We start from the raw sequence: 8,353 nt of genomic DNA, 5'->3' as shown, positions 1-8,353 counted from the left end.
GTCAGTTCTATCCATTTCCCTTCAAACATAAGATCATTAGAAATTCCCACACAGTGAGAAGAAAGGTGGCTGTAGATAACTTCATACACATTTTGTCGGGGACCCAGATACGGAGGGGGTATGGTTTTCAGTGTTGTGTCTCATGAACCTTCCGTTGATACATGATCTTGTTTAAATCCATCTGACCGTGGGTCTCTAATTATGGCCCACAGTAAATCCTGATTTTTGGGGTGGAATTCAGGGGATCACATAGATATTGCCTCTTGGATCCATTCAGAATATCTGTGAAATGGGTGAAAACCTATGATCATCCAACCCGTTCTATGTAGAGCTTAAAGCCCATTTTACAGACGGAGCTGATGCTCCTTTGGTCCTGGGGCTCAGGAGGCCTGCAGAAGCCATGGGAGCAGGTTCTGTCGCCCGGTGGTCCCCGCGTGCCTGTGTGCGCAAAGGAAGCCTGCGGTCCCCGGCGGCCTGGCGGCTCCAGCAGCTCGGAGGGAGCGGGCGGGAGCGGGCGGGAGCGGGCCGAGTGGCCAGGAGGCTCAGCCTTTGCCTTCCCCGCAGGTGGCCAGCATGGGCGACTGGAGCTTCCTGGGCAACATCCTGGAGGAGGTCAACGAGCACTCGACCGTCATCGGGCGCGTGTGGCTCACGGTGCTCTTCATCTTCCGCATCCTCATCCTGGGCACGGCCGCCGAGTTCGTGTGGGGCGACGAGCAGTCGGACTTCGTGTGCAACACGCAGCAGCTGGGCTGCGAGAACGTGTGCTACGACGAGGCCTTCCCCATCTCGCACATCCGCCTCTGGGTGCTGCAGATCATCTTCGTGTCCACGCCGTCGCTCATGTACGTGAGCCACGCCGTGCACCACGTGCGCATGCAGGAGAAGCGCCGCGAGCGCGAGGCCACGGAGCCGCCCGCCGAGGCCGCGCGCGCCAGGGCAGCAGCAGCAGCAAGGGCGCCAAGAAGTTCCGGCTGGAGGGCACGCTGCTGCGCACCTACCTCTGCCACATCGTCTTCAAGACGCTCTTCGAGGTGGGCTTCCTCGTGGGCCACTACTTCCTCTACGGCTTCCGCATCCTGCCGCTCTACTGCTGCAGCCGCTGGCCCTGCCCCAACGTGGTGGACTGCTTCGTGTCCAGGCCCACCGAGAAGACCATCTTCATCCTGTTCATGCTGTCTGTGGCCTCCGTGTCCCTCTTCCTCAACATCATGGAGATGAGCCACCTGGGCCTCAAGGGCATCCGCTCGGCCTTCAGGAGACCGGCGGAGCAGCCGCTGGCGGACATGCCCGAGAAGTCCCTGCACTCCATCGCCGTCTCCTCCATCCAGAAAGCCAAGGGCTACCAGCTCCTGGAGGAAGAGAAGATCGTGTCCCACTACTTCCCCTTGACGGAGGTCGGCCTGGTGGAGACCAGTCCCCTTGCGGCCCAGCCTTTCGGTCAGTTCGAGGAGAAGATGGGCGCGGGGCCGCTGGCGGACCTGGCCCGGGGCTACCCAGAGACGCTGCCCTCCTACGCGCAGGTGGGAGCCCAGGAGGGCGCCGGGGAGGAGCCGCCTGTGGAGGAGGGAGCAGAGCCTGAAGTCGGGGAGAAGCCGCGAGAGGGCGAGAGGGCCACCCTGGAAGGGCAGGACACGGTGGCCGTGCCAGACGGGGACAAAGTAGACACCCCGGCCGTGGGAAAGGAGGGTGACCAAGAAGAGCTGCAGGCCGAGAAGATGACCAAGCCGGGGCTGTCGGCAGAGAAGGCGCCTTCACTCTGTCCGGAGCTGACTGCTGAGGAGGCCAGACCCCTGAGCAGGCTGAGCAAAGCCAGCAGCCGGGCCCAGTCAGATGATCTGACCATATGAAGTGAGGCCCAAGACAGACACCCCTCCCCAGCTAATACAGGGCAAGATGAAACAACGAGGTGCCGACGTCCTTTGAGTCTTCTGTCCCCTCTGGTCACCGCTGTCCCTGGTTGGACAGATGCAGCCATTTTGGAACAGTGCATGCTGTACAACTAGAAAACAGCCTCTCCCATCCACGAGAACTACCAGGATGGACTCACTGACAGCCAAGTTCCCAGTCCCATGACTGTCCTGTCCCATACTCCAGCGGCCACGGGGGACTTCACTTTGATCCTCATTCCTCCATGGAAACCCTTCCAGTCAGAACTGTGGTTATAGCAGAACCTCGTCTCAGTCCTGTCTCCAAGCTAACTCAGCCAGACTTTATCAGCACAGCACCTCCGGAACACCAGCCAAGCGCTCCTGTGTCGGAGGTCTCAGCTGAACGCCTACGGGACCCAGGCGCGATCTGAACTGGGAAGTAGGGCCGGCTCTCCTGCCTGCAGAGAGGTGGGGCTGTGAAAGTTGAAGAGCAGGGCCAGCTGCCGGTCAGTTCCAGTTAATCGTCACCTTGCAGTGTCACCTAGTCATCTGATTTCCCAAGAGAAGCCAGAAATTCAAACTTGTGATTGAAGTTTCCAAAAATGTTTAACATTGGCAACTAAATTGTAGATACAATAGATGGGTCAAATGAAATGTGTGCAAACCAAATTTAACCTGCAAGGGCACCAATTTGCAACGCCAGCATACATTAGTCAGCCCAGCTTTCCTGTGGAATTGGTCTCATTATTTAGGTCTCGACTCCTTTTTGTAGCTTCCAAATGTCATTTCAGCACGTGGGAGTGTTAGTGTGAGTCACCAGTCCAGGAGATGCCCTGCATTCATACCATTCTTTGGATCACTGGAGCCCCTAGGTTCTGAAAGAAGGAATTTGGCCCTGAATGCCATCAGAGAAGGAGCAAGAGGCTGAAATTGCTCCCCGAGAAATGAAAAGGCTTTAGGCTTTGAGGTCTGTTCACAGTTTTGTTGCCTGAAGCAACACTTTGTTTTGTTTTGGTTTTACTTTTCCTCTCCTAACACCAGTTCTTAGCCTAAAATCTACACCTTCCTTCATAAGGGGCCAAGAGGAGGGCCAGTTCTGAGCTGGAGGACACCTACTCACAGGCCTGTCCTCACAAGATCAGCTCTCAGGTCTTGCCTAGCACAAGACAAGTACCCAAGGAGCCATCAGAATAGCAACTGGGGGACCTCTTACCAGGTGGGTGCGACAGAGGAGAGGAATCTTGTAGTTCTCCTGCCCTGTTTCCCCACAACCAGCCCACCTCAAACCAGAACCCAGTCAGGGGAAGTCCTCTAGGGAATTCCTGTCTCATACTGAAGGCAGTTTTACCTGGGGTCTGTCGATTTCCAGAGCAGAGAGAGAAGTGGTAACTAAGGTGGTCTGTGTAAACCAAACCAAGGCTCACGGACTTCAGTGCCAACCAAGGTGTTGTAGGTGTAGAAACCAGGTCCACAGCAGGGAGCTGGCAGGAGGCCACCGGAGGGCCTGAAGGAAGTACTTTAAAAAGCCTGCCTTTCTCCCCTTCCCATATGGAAGGCCGTGTCTTGACCTCTAATGACCACCTTCCTTAAAGAGGAAGGGGCATACCTAGAAGAGCAGGGGTATGCCTTTCCAAAGCAAGCCTTCTCCCACAGTACTCCTCCCATGACAAGCAATATTCCCATTTCTTGTGTCTCTTTCTAAAGCCAAATGGACTAAAAATCAAATTCATTCTAAGATGAATTGCTAGATAATTAGTCCTGGGAAATTTGCATTTGAAAGAGAAAACCTAGGCCTCTCTCCGCGATGGAGGGATGTGCCTTTATTTTTTCAGCTCTGACAAATAAACTGTCTTGTGTGTAAAAAAAAAAAAAAGGAGAGAGAGAGAGAAAGCCTAAAATATATTTCACCTAGGAAACTCAAGTGACAAACTTCCAGTGGAGGAATGTATCGGGCAATACACAATTGAACAGCCATTATCTTACAGACATGTGACTTTCTGGCTACTGCTTGAACCTTACCCCTTGCAAGTGACATTATTCCAGCACAGACCTTGCCACATATGGGGAGGGAAGTATCCAGGAAGTATCTCAGGTCTGAGAACCAGAGGGTGCATCCTTGAATGCAAAGACTGCCCTTTTGCTCCTATAGTTTTTCTTCCTTTGTTTCCATGTTAGTGGAAGTTGTTTTTGTTTTTGTTTTGGGGGTGTTTTTTGGTTGGTTGGTTGGTTGGTATTGGGGATTGAACCCAGGGGTGCTTAACCACAGAGCCACATTTCCAACTCTTTTTTTTTTTGAATTTTATTTAGAGACAGTATCTCACTGATTTGCTTAGTGCCTCCCTAAGTTGCTGAGGCTGCCTTTGAACTTGCAATCCTCCTGCCTCAGCCTCCTGAGCCACTGGGGTTATAGGCGTGAGCCACTGGGTTTATAGGCGTGTGCCACTGCCCCCAGCCAGTACCAGAAAAAGATGTCTATCTTAATATGACTGAAGACCAAAAAGAAGAAGAGAAAATAACAACTATGTCTTTTTCTAAGTGAAACTGCTGGTGCTATTTGGAACTAGTTGTAGAGCTATAAGGAAAAGCCGCTGGTTTCCTTCTCTGGCTAGAATGTAAGTGTGTGTGACTGAGTGTCTCCTCCGATTAAGTAGCATCTGCTTCAGTGCCTGTACCTGCTCTGCCCCACACAAGTTGCTGTTTTCCCTCTTAGTCTTCCCAACAAAAAGGGGGAGCCTGTTTTGGAAGAAGGAGTCACCGTTTTCAAGGGACTGGGATTTTCTTTCTATTTCTGCCATTTAGTAGCTGTGTTGCTATTGTCCCTTAACCTCTCTATACCTCAGTTTTCTGTCTACAAACTAGAGATGGCATTTACCACCTACCTACCTCCAGGGGTATCATGAGGACTGTGCAGTTGGCAGCCACGCCTGGAGCCTGCCAAGTGGTGCCACGCAGTGAGAGATTGCTCCAGCAGCAGGAAGACTGGGGAGAAGGGTGGGGGTGGGTTCCCACTGCCCTCCTAAGTGCCTGGCAGTTACTTGGTGAGAGTTTTGGTGTTCAGTAGACACTCTGGAGATCAGTTTTCTCACAGAAGACAAAACAAAATCCTGACTCCTTATGTTTAGTAGGAACCAGAAGCTCTTTGACCCTAAGAAATGAGTGAAGACAGGTTGGCAGAGATTTTCATGTTCTGGAATAAGGTGCTGCCCACCTGCTGCCCGTCTCCATTCAGAGGCAGCTGCATGTCTGTCCTCTGTGTAGCTCATTCTTCAGCGTCTGACTCGGGGTTATAATCCCATAAGCTCCTCTAGGGCCAACTTTAGTTCCTTCTCCTAGTCAGTTCTCTTTTGGGTAAACCCCAGGAGCTCATGGACCTACCATGGACAGCCGGACAGCAGGGGTGTGGCTCCTTCCAGAGGAAGAGGCTGATGGTTTGACAGCAGTTATAATGCCTCCTTCAGGGAGACCTGTGACCAGAAGAGACAGAATCACTCAAGGTTCCATTAGAATGTTTCAAGCTCAGCTGAGTAATCCCCAGCCTAGCGTTAGGTACCTTGTGAAAGGGCCTGTCAGGTTTTGGCCATGATTCTGGCCTTTCCACACAGGTGAAGCATCCAACACAACATTGGATAAATGTCACTGAAGGTCACTGGGAAAGGGGACCCACAGAGAACCCTGACATTCAAATCAGGAGTGGTGACTGCCCCTTTCTTGACTCGGGGGGTTCCCTGATACCCCCTCTCTGCTCTATGTGACAATTTTCTCTAGATTAATTGGTTATAATAAATTCTACTCTCCCTCACAAGATGTAATAGGTCTTTTTCAAAAACTCACTAATTTGGAAATATGAGAAAAGGAAAGAAGGCAGTTTCCAAATTTGTAAGTCTATAATGTAAACTATATACTGAAGCAATGACAATAACCACTTTTAAATACTGCACAGATTAACTAAGATATGGATAAAAATGAGACAGTAAATAAAATGAGGGAAGAAGACACGGAGGCAATAATAGTCCTGAGTTCCTAACTAGGAACAAAGAATACTTCCAATCGTGTGAGAATTGTTTGTGGAAAGTGATACCAGAGGCACTCAGCTTGTCGGAACCCAAGTGCAGAGATGGATCGTTCCCTGAGACAGTCTCTGATTCGTGGCAGAAGGGAGTTCACAGATCCCAAAAGAGATTATGCAGGAACCCTTCAGTCCACGCCCTGTGGGTGGCCCAGAGCAAGACTAGTGCAGGTCACCCTCCTCTCCAGTTCCCGAGGAGGATCATTCAGTGTGCACAGGGTAAGAATGCCCAAGACCCCAAGAGCATCTTACATCCCACTCCCCCCCAACCTGCTCCCCTTCTTCCCCTGACCCTGAATGACCTTCCCACACATACCATGTACAAATGATTGCACAACCCAAGTTAGAAAAGTCTAGATTAAAAAAAAAAAAAGTTTTGCCGGATTGGGTGGAAAACTCCTCTGAGTGTAAATACGATCTGTGAAACATAGTGAGTGTGTGCCTCGAAGTGATAGTGAAATAGATGGGGAGATTTTCCCTTCTTACAATTATTGTTCATAACTAAACGTGTTGGGGGAGGGGGAGGAGGAAAAGGAAAGGAAATTGTCAGTTAAGCAGTTGGATAAGAAGAAAGAAAAAAGTTTTTATGAAAGGCAGCTCATTCCCTGCTGCTTAGACACCGCAGGTCCCAAAGGCAGAACAAGGGCGGCCTTCAGCTCTGGCAGTAGCTTCAAGTAGCAGAGGCTCCTAGGGACCTGCTGTGTCTCCAGCCCCCAGCCTTCAGGACGCATTCTAGAGCAGTCAGAGTTCAGAGGGAGAAGTGGAGGGCTCCGCAGCTTCTCTGAACCTCTTCCCCCGTGAAACAGGAGAGTCCAGACTCAGCTAAGAAACAAACTCTAACAGACTTCATGGGAATTCTCTGGCCAAAGAGAGGCATTCCGGGATAGTGGTCTTGTATTCTTCACCCCTCCCCTTTTCCTGTACCAGAGCTAATAGTTACATGTTAGATTGTTACAAACAAAATAAAACTAACTTGATTTTAACCTTCTTTGTTTGTTCTCTTGACCTATCAGCCAAGCTCCAAAGTGAAGAGACTGCCTTGGTTTCCAGCCACTCTGTTGGAATCGAGGGCCTGGGGAAGGGTGGGGAGGGGCATGTTGGTGAACATTCAGGGTAAAGAAGTCCTGGTTTGCAGTGTTTGCCAATTTCTTGGTGTGAATTCTCCCACCATTACCAATTTTGAGCTTCCAATGTAATGTCACTGAATGCAGAGTTGGGAACAGATTTGAAGTAGCACATGATTGAAGATTTCTACTCAGTGGCTACACAACAGACCTCTATACTGTACAGTTTGAGTGTCCCCCAGGAGTCCATGTGATTGGAAGCTGGTCTCTAGCACGGTGGTTTTGAGAGACCATAAAAACTTGAAAAGGTGCGGCCTAGTAGAAGGTCCTTAGTCCTCAGGTGGTTCTCGTTGACTCCCGTGTAGTTGTAGTGTAACTTCTCAGTAGCTCTCACAAGAGGTGATTATAAAAGGAGCACGTCTGGCCCTGCCCATCTCTCCCTGCTGCCTGGCTTGAGATAAACCTGCGTACTCCAGCACATGCTCCCCCATAGCCGTCCACCATGGGACCCCTCCAGAACTGAGACAGGGTAAGCATCAGACCCTTGAACCTCCAAAACCGTGAGCTAAATAAATCGTTTTCATTAAAAGAAGCCATTGTCAAGTATTTGTTATAGTGAGGAAAAGGTAACTATATCTTGAAGATTATAGCTAATAGAAAAATAATTAGGGAATTGTAAGCTTTAAGTATTTATTTCCTTTGTTCCATCATTTTAAGTTTACATTTATATAATTTGATTGTTAATAATGACTATATGAATAAATGACTCACAAACATTCCGGAAAATTTAGCAAATGACTTACCAACTAGTACAAGCCAACCCCAACACACCACTAGGTGGGATAAGAGGGGTCTGTTTCCAGAAGAACATGAAGACTCTCCTGGTCAACAAAGATGTGGTCAGTTTGTTCCCTCTCTTTCTCTACACAGATCCCAGGAAAAAACAAAAAGCATATTGTTTAGCCTATATAAAGAAGCAAAAGAGTCAAGTTTATTCTCCTTTATGTCAATGAGAACTTTAGGAAGAGTTAAATTTATTCATTAAAGATAAAAATAAACTTGGGCCGGGGGTTGTGGCTCAGCGGCAGAGCGCTTGCTTAGCACGTGTGAGTCACTGGGTTCGATCCTCAGCACCACATAAAAATAAACAAATAAAACAAAGGTATCATGTCTATCTACAACTGAAAAAATAAAGGTGAAAATAAACTGGACAACCAAACAAGATTAGCCAAAATCTTCTGCCTGGGATTTATCATGTCACTTTTTGGCTCAAAATTCTTCAATAGTTCTTGACTGCCTACCCAATAAATTCTAAATCCTTAACATGACTTACAAAGCCCTTTATAACTTGC

The 8,353-nt window shown here is 49.3% G+C and overlaps 1 pseudogene across 1 annotated transcript; it reads left to right on the top strand.

Moving 5' to 3' along the window:
* The first annotated feature begins 573 nt into the window (after positions 1-573).
* LOC308658942 (gap junction alpha-8 protein-like) lies at positions 574-1,850 on the top strand (annotated as a pseudogene). Its single transcript has one exon. The product of its transcript is annotated as a gap junction alpha-8 protein-like (transcript).
* Positions 1,851-8,353: the final 6,503 nt, after the last annotated feature.

Source organism: Spermophilus citellus (assembly GCF_964194105.1).
Source record: "Spermophilus citellus genome assembly, chromosome: 10".
NCBI classification, from domain to species: domain Eukaryota; kingdom Metazoa; phylum Chordata; class Mammalia; order Rodentia; family Sciuridae; genus Spermophilus; species Spermophilus citellus.
The sequence above is the reverse complement of the archived record's forward strand: the minus strand, read 5'-3'. Positions and strand labels throughout refer to the sequence as shown.